We start from the raw sequence: 10,963 nt of genomic DNA on the forward strand, positions 1-10,963 counted from the left end.
CCCACGATGGTACCCAAGGAAGGACAGCCGGCCCGGGGCGTCCCGCGCGTTGCCCAGACCCGTCCACGCGGCGGACACCGGTTCTGGGCTTGGAAATCCGCAGCGGGAAAGTGCATTCCAGGCTCACGCTGTACCCGCCACGCTGTCCTGCCGAGGAGAGGAACTCTGCGACAGTTGCCAAGAGCGTTCCTTACTGGGATGCTTGGGATCCTGGAACGTCTGCCCTGCTTAGGACACAGATGCATATGCCAGGAGCTACAGCCAGTCTGCAAAGGTCAAGAGGGGCTCTACTTCCTCACTACCTCCTCCGGCAAGAAGACGGGGTCCAGGACCGCGAGTCCCTCAGCGGGTGGGCTCTGTGCTGGAAAGGAAGACGTTGCGCTCAGCCAAGCAAAACCTTCTTTGTCTTTTTCCTGTCCAACTTGCTGTGTCGTCCACCTTCTCAGCCTGTTGCCCCCAGGACACCTTTGTCCACCAGTCTCAGGGACCGAGACTACTAGTCAGTTTGAGGGCCCTCTTCTCCGTGGCCAATAGAGTTCCTCACTTTTACCGTCATCTCAGATGCCCCGAGCTTTCTTAGCACTCGCTGTCTGGGACTCTTGGCTTAATAACCTTTCCACTCATCACCTGTTCTGGTCTTGTTTCGCTTGAACCCCTCTGCACATGCCTACAGGTGAATGGCCCACACCACTCTGGCAGGTCGCTGCCGGTTCTGGAAGCTCTCTGAGACATTTGTCCGAAAAATTCCGATTCCTGCAAGGCTGTACTAACAACTGGTCTAGCCCACCTTACCTGCACCTCAGAGCCTGGTACTCTGTACAAGTGGGAATCCTTCTTGGCCCTTGGAAGGGTTCATGCCTGTATCTATGTGGGAGTTGCTGGTGCTCTTTCCAGAACATCTCCCGCAGGCAAATCCTACTTGTCTTCATTGAAAAATGAAGTTTGCAATACTGCATTTCTACTATAAAAGGATGTATGTATTCTGCCATGCTGGGAAATCACACTGTAGAATTAACGGGACTTGTGGGGAAAACAGAGTTAGGAATAAATGACTCAAAACTGTGTAACACTGCAACCAGAGCACCAACATAAACAGCAACTATACTCAAAAACAGACTAGCAGAGTTTATGAGCCATGTTAAATTCCTCATAAATATTACAGTAAATATAAATATAGGGCTTTGCCTTTATAAAAAATGAAGGTTAACTGCTTAAGAGATTGTAAGGACAACTTTTTGAGACTCCTGAGTTGAGAAGATAAACACAAAATAAATAAAAGGAGAACCCTCTGTCCTGGCCCCACATCTCATAAGCCCTCCCAAGTTAGAGCTTATGATCAAATTAATCCAACACAGAAAGTAGGGAGGTGGGCACCAGGCTCAGCACTGCACATTCTACGTAACTCAATGCATTCTGCAGTGTTTTGTAGCTGCTGTGACTTGGTGCAAAATATTGCAGTACTAGGAACACATATGAGCTGACACAGCTACTCCCATTTTATTAGTGTCTTTTCCCTACATACTATCAGTTGTGGATGAGATAATTTGTGTTTTGCATGCTCTCACTACAGAAACCAGAGTAGACTACCTTTAATGCTATGCTTACAGAGTCCATTGCACTGTTCTGCACATCTGTTGAGCACTCAAGTACAGTAGGTGCTGGGGACAGTACGTACACTGAGGATGCCTCAGTGAACAAAAAGAAATACGGGCATGCCTACCTTCATGCCTTTGGGTACTTTAACATGGCATCTCTGGATTTTGTATATTATTTAGTGGTATTGTATGTTTTCTATGTATGTAGCTTCAATTGATGCCTTTTTAATCTCTTTAAGAGTTGGGATTGAGCCTATGTCTTTGTGGCTCCTATTACGTCTAGCCTAATAAATATCTATTGGGATGTTAATTAAGATGTTTACATCCATTTAATACTTTGTGTTATTAAACTCACAGGAGAGTCACCTAGAAAAAAAATTCTTTCAATTGCGTTTTTCTCAGAATCATGTTTGCAGCTACTTGGGCTAAAAGCTAAAATCAAAGCAAGTATCCCCCGACTTGGATCTGAAGGACAGATAAATTACACTTAATAGGAAGCAGGACGCTAGGGATGAGATGGAAAAGACAAGAAAAGGAGAAGCTAGTAGATGCAGTTCAAGAAAAAGGTACCTACTAAGTTCTGTAGGTTAGTAGTGCTGGAGAAAAATAACAGAAGGAACTCTAGAATATTGTGACTGCTGCTTTTACCATGTGCTTTGGCCAGCTTTTCCAAACATACTGTGAGTCATAAGTGAGGAGGAAATTAAAGGGTCTTTGCAAAGTTTGGTCAAATGACAAGGAGGCCATGAAAGAAAATGATTATGAGCTACTTAGATAGGTCATAAGGTAGAATTATAGCAGTGCCTGGCTAAAATATACGCCTGTGAACAGATTTGCCTGCGTGTGTTGCTGAACATCTGGACATTGTGCTCCAGCCTATGAGCAGATATTTTCACTTATAAGTCTTTTGTATTCCAGTCTAAGTGTGAATCAGCTTGGCATTTAAATAAAACCTGCATTAATAACAGAAAAGCAGCTGCTATATTTTATAATGGTCAGATACTGAATACTGATTAACTTAAAATTGTCTATACAAACCTGGAACACACACACACACAAATATGCACACACATACACTTTGAGTAATTTGTATTTCCTAAAGCTGTGCATGATCATAGAATTTCAATGCTGAATACAGACTTGGAAATCAATACCCTTTGAAGATCACATTAAAAAATTGGATTATTTAAATCTTGAATCTCTTCAAAGAAACTAGCATTATTACAGTTCACCAACAGGGTCTATGAAAAGTCTTGACTTAAAAATGATCATTCTGATTCTCTTGTTCCATAGATATAATTATACAAATAAGCCATCTGAAATTCTAAGACTCTATCATTTTCTTCTACAAATAAGAGTTGAGAAAAGGCAGTTTTGAGCACAAAGACTTAAAAAGCTCTACCAAATAAAAGCAGTACTCTGACCTCTGTGAGATAGATGTCACCTTTTGAGGTTCACAAAAATAGTGTGGACAAAGTTACCAAGGAACTTAAATATATCATATCGAATTTCTGCTTCCAAAGGGCAGTTTTTAATTCCAGGCTAAAAATTGAAAACTGTAAATACAAGAGAAATCTCCCCATCTTTTTCTGAAACCCTGTTACCACGGTATTTGTCTGTCAGTTGAATGAGATTAACAAAAACATCTCAAATGAGAACAAGTACCTCAAGAGTAAATAGGAATGTGGGGTATTCCAGCACCATGGCACAGGGAGGGAAAAAGCAACACATCAGAAGCAAAGGGACATGAACACCTCAGAAGGAAAATGTCAATTTGTAGAAGACTCCTCTTTCCTTCATGGAATGATAAGGATGCTGTCATATTACTTCCAAGCCAAAGGAAAAAGTGGCCCTTAAGAAACTCACTGTAGCCTGGTCATAAAATAAAGGAACGCCCAGAAATTAGGGGCATTTGTACCCCTCCTGTAAAAAACGAGGACTATTCCTGCCATAATCTCTACCTCCCGCTTCTATACCTGAAGCAGTAGTTTTAATTTGCCCACTGATTCTTCCTTAAAATAAAAAGAAAAGAAAAGAAAAGAAAAATAGTCTGTGTTCCTGCCTCTAATTTCAAAACTAGACTCCATTTGACTGGTAAAACTCAAACCTAAGAAGGTGCTCTGTTCATTTCCTCCTATTATGTCACCACTACTATACACAGATCCATCTGGCCCTCATCCAGTTGACCTTACCCTTGACTTGAGGAGGACATTTCCATAGGGTGAGAATATTTTACTGGAATATTGCTTTGTAAATTGCATGTAAACTCTGTCACATTCTTAGATACTTGGGCTGAGGATTTAGCTCAGTGGTTCTGGTGCCTGCCTCTCACGCACAAGGACCCAAGTTCGATCCCCGGTACCAAAAAAAGAAAAACCCAAACAACATTCTTAGTTACTAAAAAAGGTAACTGACAAATTCAGCTAACCAAATCCTTATTCATCTGCAAACTATCTGCAAACATCTGACTATCTGCAAACATTTTCCTGGACTACAAACCTTTCTCAGAAGAGGTACAAAATATAAAGAAACCAGGAAGAGTCACTGTCTCACAGTACTCAAGATAGGCATAAAACCATCATGAAAAAGCATGCTTTGGCCCTTTATAACAACAATGTTGTGCATCTGGTCAGTGACGGCACTTTCAAAAACTTTGTCTTTGCTATTATGAGTTATATGTTGCTTCCAAAACTGCCAAGAGGGAAGGTTTCATTCTTACTCTCACTAGCACCTACATGAAATTTGGGAAATACTCAGCATGACTTGATAGTGATGATAAAGTGAGAAAACTACTGCTATTTTTTGCATTGTGAAGAGAGGGATTAACCTTAGTTTAGTGCATAATAGAGCACTTCATATGCAATCTGAAAATCTTCCCTGCAAAGAAATTTTTCTTTTACTCTCTTCCATTCCTTTTCCTGGAAATATGAAAAAATCCAAATTATTATCTGCTCTATGGTGTAGATGTGGGTGATTCCATGCGTTTCTTAGAGGCTTGTGTGTTGAAAGTATGGCGATGTGGGAGGAGATGGAACTTTTAAGAGGTGGGGCCTAGAATGAAGTCATTATGTCACTGTAGTTCTTCTAGGAGTCTGGTTAGTTCTCAAGAGAGGGTCATTATAAAATAACAAGACTTAAGAGTCTCTTTCCCCACATTCTTTAGCCTTCTATCTCACCATATGATTGTTCCTTCTCCCAACCAATCCCATCACAATGACATTTGTCAGGTGATTCAATCAAGAGCTGAGCAGAAGTCACACCATTCCCTTGAACTTCCAAAGTCATGAGCTTGAAGGGCAGGGGATTTACCTCAGTGGTTCTGGCCCCTGCTTCACAAGCGCAAGGACCTGAGTTCAATCCCTGGTACTAAAAACAAAACAAAACAAACAAACAAAAAAAAAACCCCGCAAAATCATGAGCTTGACATCTTTATTTATGTGGCCTCAGCTAGTTTGTTATGGCAACAGAAAATGAACTAATACATCTATAAAACTAGCACTTGCTGGTTTGGATCATATTTTATTTAATTCTAGAGTGAGAAGATACATTAATTTCTACAAAAATAAATAAAAAATTAAAATCACTGGTTACTGCATGGATGCATTCTGCCTGTGTCCAAGTGGATCTGGTGCCTTCCTTCTTATTTGAAATAATGGAAGAAGGTAAGAGATCTTCAGTCTTCTTTCCAGGGTTCTGTTTTACAACAGGCAAGCATTAATTTTAGCTCTAAGCTTACCAGGGTATAATTGACATACAATTAATAATATAGTTCTCATGGTCTGGTAAAAAAAATCATGATTGTTCTTCGAGTCAGTCACTTTTTCCTGGCACTAACTTCTAAGAGGAGTTGAATCATGGGAATATTTACATAAGTGACACTGGACAGTCTCAACATGTAGGTACAAAATCTTCACTAAGGAAAAGCTACAGACACCCACAGAAGCAATGAGAACAGAAACTAGCTAGGGCTGACAATAGAGTTGAGTCTAGACTGGATTGTCTAAACTTCTACCCAGACTCTGGAACTCAGAGGCTACTCTGTGCCCTCCATTAACGAATAATAATAAAGAAGTAAGTTATTTAACTGTTCCAAACATTTGTCTCCTTACCTTTAAAATGAGAATAATATTACCTTATGCATGGGATTATTCTATTACATTATTATCATGACAATGTATACAAAAGTGTCTACTAAAAGCCCAGCACAAAATAGTGGTAAATAAACATAACTGGGGCTGATGGTGTAGCTCAGTAGTAGAGTGTTTATCTAACATCTGTGAGGCCTTGAATTCAATCCCTAGCACCAAAAAAAAAGGAAAGAGAAGAAAGAAAAGAGACATATTTGTTTCTTCTGCTTGACTCTGTACTCTTGTGAAAAGAATATTTTCCTGTTTCAAGGAGATCATCCTTCCCAATTTGCCAGTTATTTATTTAGCTTTTCTAGTCTGCTTTTTAAAAGTGAAATGAGCCAGGTGTGGTGGCTCCTGACTGTAATCCCAGCACTTGGAAGGCTGAGGCAGAAAGTTTGCCACAGGCAAACTTCGAGGCGAGCCTGGACTACATATTGAAGTGAGTTCAAGGCCAGCCTGAACTATAAAGCAAGTCCTGTCTCAAAAAACAAAACAAAAACAACAAGAAAGAAATGATAATCAAAACATGAAAAATAAGAATAGATATACAGATTAGTGAAATAGAATTGTAACCTGAATATATAAGGAATAATGATGTCAACAGTTTAAAATGAGCAAAGAATACGAAAATATAGAAATGGCCTACAAGCACATGAGAAGATACACAGCATCATTTGTCATCAGGGAAATGTAAACCCAAACCACAAAGACAACACACTAGAGACACTAGAATTGTTAGAGTAGGTTGGGGATGCAGTGCAGTGGTGCCATGCCTGCCCCACAAGTGCAAGGTCCTGAGTTCAATCCCTGGTACTACAAAAAAAAAAGTTGGAATAAAGAAAACCAATAATAACAAGCGTTGGTGAAGATATAGAAAATTTAAGGGCCAGGGATTTGGCTCAATGGTTCCACCGCCTGCTTCACAAGTGCAAGGACCCGAGTTCAATCCCTAGTACCAAAAAAAAAAGATATAGAAAATTTGGAATCCTCATACTTTGTTGCTTGGACTGCAAATGATGCAGCACTTTGAGAAACAATCTGATAATTCCTCGAATGCTGAAACAGAAATATGAGGCATGATCAAAACACACAGTGCGTGTATAAATTTTAAAAGAAATTATGATAGCAAACGACACATTAATCCCTCTCTAAATCCCCCCCCCTTACTTTGAACACATTTGTCCCATCGTTCTTGCCACTGTCTGAAGCAGTTTGGGATGTTCTCTTTCCTGATTGCTAGTGCTGAGTGCCATGAAATGGAAAGGCTGGGTCATAAAAACATCATGTCGTGTCATTGACCACCTCATTTACTGGGTTTGGCACCATGTAGCTCTTCCCCAAAGTCAAAATGACCATGAGAGGTAAATATTTTGAATTAATCTGGGACATAGAGGCAGCCATGAAAGAGCAACTAAAGACACTCATGAAAGAGGATGCCCAGAACTGCTTCAGAAAGTGGGGAGAACAGTAGGGTAAGTGTGTCTGAGGTGAGAAGGACTAAAGACAATGTATCTTTTACTATAATAATTTTTAATGTAAATACTCACTGTATTTTTATCACACTTCATACTATATTACCCAGAAATTTCCCCCAGATATATATTGAAGAAAAAGAAAACATCTCACACACAAATATATATATATATTATTATTATGTTCATAGCAACACCATTCATGCCCATCAACTGATAAATGAATAAAATGAACAAATAAAATAAGATACCATCATGGAATATGATTCACCGTCAAAAGGAATGGAGTTCTGAAACATACTGCAGCATGATTGAAATTTAAACACACGCCAAGTGAAAGAAGCCAGACATAAAAGAATATATTTTGTATGATTCCATTTATATAAACTGTCCAGAATGGGTAACTCTACAATGACAGGAAATACATTAGTGCTAGAGCTGCCTAGGACTTCAAGGGTGGGGAGGATGAGGGATGATTGCTAATGGTGCAGATTTCACTGGGAAGGATGATAAAAATATTCTACAATTAGAGTGTGGTGATGGTTGCACATTTCTGCGAATATTAAAAAGCCCTGAATTATTCACATCTGATGGGTGAATATTAGGCATATACAACATATCATGTTTTTTAAAAGGAAGGAATTAAGAAGAAAAAAAAAAGGATAAATGTTGCCAGGAACAACCTCAGTAGATATTTGGCAGTCACTTACTGTGTGTGAGGGTAACTAAGTACGGCTTCGGCTCTTGAGTAGTTTTAAAATCTAGGGTGTGGGTACGACTCATTGAAGGTCAGTGGCTATTTCTACTGATAGTGGGGCCAGACTTACATAAGTGACTTACCTATTACATAAATATATAAATACAAAATATTCCTTAATACACAATGTTGAGCACTGTGCTGGAGTAAAGAGTGGACAACCTTTAGAGGCACTTAGACTACTGGAGAGAGAAAGAAGGATCTAAGTAAAAGGTCTGTGTTGAAGAGCAGCTGCCGGGGTGTTCATCAGCACTGGAATCAGGTGGTGGAAAAGGAAAGGTGTTAAAGAGGACTTTTCTGGGGACTGAGACATTATCTGAGGGGTATAAGGCTCAAGCAAAGGAGACTTCATGTACAAAGGTCTGGAGTCATCAGAGATCCTATAGCTGAAGAATACAGGAGGAAGAAAAAGGAGAGGTGAGAAGTGATTAATTTAGGGTGTGAGGGAGGAGATGTTACTGGGGCCACCAAGAGATCTCTAAGTCACTGGAAGAAGTTTGAACTGAGGGCCCCAGGGAGCCATTGCAGGTTTTAAATCCCAGAAATACCATGTTTTTATTTCAGAAGATTGCTATGGCTGCCATGTGAGGAGACAGATTGGATGACAGCAAGACCAGGAATGGAAAGACCTCACTTGCAGGACAGTGGAATGAAGAATAAGATCAGAGGTGGCAGTGGTCCTGGAGCACTGACTGTGGGACCGGTGGGGAAGCATGAGGTCAAGGGTTATGTCCAGGTTTTCAGGCTGGGTGATGAGTGGCAGGCTATGCCAACCTCAGGGGCAGCAAAAAAAACCAGACAATGGCCTGATTCCTATGGAGTGTATAGTGAATGTAACATACTCTCTCTCTTGAATGGAAAGGGCTGCACAAAACTGGAACTTTCCTCTGGAAATGTAGGTATCAAATCCTCCTCTTTGTTACCAGATTGTGGAATTGGATTAAACTATTGTATACTTTTCTTGATACCCACGCCAAGGACAGGGCTTCAAATGCTGTCTCAAAAACTCAAACTGTGCCAACATGAGTTGGTGCTAATAAATCTCACTGACTGCTTTTCAGTACATTGGTAAAAGTCAGTTAATAACAGGCTGGGGATAGATTCTCCCAGGGGATACCATGATCCCAGAAGCTGGGAGAAACTTTTCAGAAGATGCTTCAGGTTGAGTTTAAGTATCATTGTCATGTATTACAGAGATGTGTGAAATACATCAATACTCCAAATTTGCCTGGCTGATGAGCATCAACTCATCAGCTAGTCCAAGAAGTACATAACTGCAAAAAAGAAATTATCACTTTTTTTTAGTTATTCTTTTGTAGTTCTACAAACTGCTACTTTAGAAACCTTCATACCTTTGTAAACCAAAAAGGCTCTCAAATCCTAATGGAATTATTGATTCTCAAGTCCACCTAATGTTTTAAGGCAATGCTTAATGCATCTATGGAATGCTGATAGGATCAAAATTAACATGAAAATAATCAATAAACACATCCTAAAAATAAATTCACATCAGAAACCATCTCTGTCTTCTAATGTGGGATTCTGTGCCAGCAAACTTCCCTTAGAAACCTAAACTTTGTTTGACCTGATAGAAAGTAGCCACTTCAGCATATGATGAAAAATAATGTGATATGCTTGTTCAAAAATAAACAATTTTTGAAAATGCATTTTAACCTCAGATGCCTAACACACACACAAAAAGCAACTGCCACATTTATTGATAACACAAAGGGAATTCAAGAAAAACATTTCAAACTTAGAAAGCAAATTGTTAAATCTTTCTGATTCTTTGTTTGACACTGGCTGTAGGCCAGAAGCATAGCTTCTCTTTCTCCATCCCAGAGCATTTCCTAAAGCTCGTGATGATATTATAAGTAGAGGAAACTGGCCAGTGCCTGAGGATAGCAGAGCCAGCATCCTGCTAACATTTTAATGGAAGAGATGGCTTGTACATTACAGTTCTTCAAGGAATGGGCTCATGAAGCCACTTTGAGAACAATGTATTTGCTTCCCTCATTTTCCAATAGAACAAAATAAAGCCCTTTAGTAGTATTTATGAATTTCAATGAATTCACAGTTTCACTGTATCTTCTAAACCCCAAATCTCACGAATCTTCATGCAAATTATTAGCAACAGTTTTACAGCATTTTACAGAGTATAAATTGTAGCTCTGATGGTGCCATTATCTCGGGCCACTTCTGCTGAGACTTTAAAATATTTTTTAAAAAATTTAATTGACCTGTAATTGTATATATTTATGGGATACAGTGCGACATTTCAATACATATATAAGATGTGGAATGTTCAGATGAGGGTAATTAACATATCTCAAACAATTATTACTTTTCTGTGTTGGGACCATTAAAACTTCTCTTAGCTATTTTGAAATATTCAATTAAGTATTCCCAACCATATTTATCTTACTGTGATACAGAATTTTAGAAGGTATTTCTCCTATACAAAGAAACACTAAGCTGTAAATAATAAAGTATGATACATGCTAAGATATAAATGGACCCTGAAAATATGATGCTACTTGAAAGAAGCCAGCCACCAAAGAACACAATTGCATAAGTCCTTTTATGAAAGATGTCCAGAATAAGTAAATCTATAGAGATAGAAAACAGAGTAGTGGTTAATAGAGGCTAGCGGAAGGGAAAACTGTTTTTTATTTGGGGGGGTAAAAATATTCTGAAATCAGATACTGACTGTTGCATAATCTTGTGAATGTACTGGAGCCACGGAACTGTAAACAATAAAATACAGTTGTTTGTGAATTTTATTTTACATAAGTTTTTAACACAAGTTTTAAAACATATTTTAAAAACCAGTAGTGGGAAAAGTGGCATTGTTCTATATTTTTGTAATCTCCTTGATACATAAACTCAGCAGCAGAAGAAAGTTGGATGCTCACATTCACTTCTGCATTCAAACTGTTTAGTTTTATTTGAGTCATGAGAAAATCCAGCCTCACACAGTATATACTGCAGTTAGATAAAGGGGCAGAC

Source organism: Fukomys damarensis, unplaced genomic scaffold (genome assembly GCF_012274545.1).
Source record: "Fukomys damarensis isolate Sample0158 unplaced genomic scaffold, DMR_v1.0_HiC HiC_scaffold_1, whole genome shotgun sequence".
Classification (NCBI taxonomy): domain Eukaryota; kingdom Metazoa; phylum Chordata; class Mammalia; order Rodentia; family Bathyergidae; genus Fukomys; species Fukomys damarensis.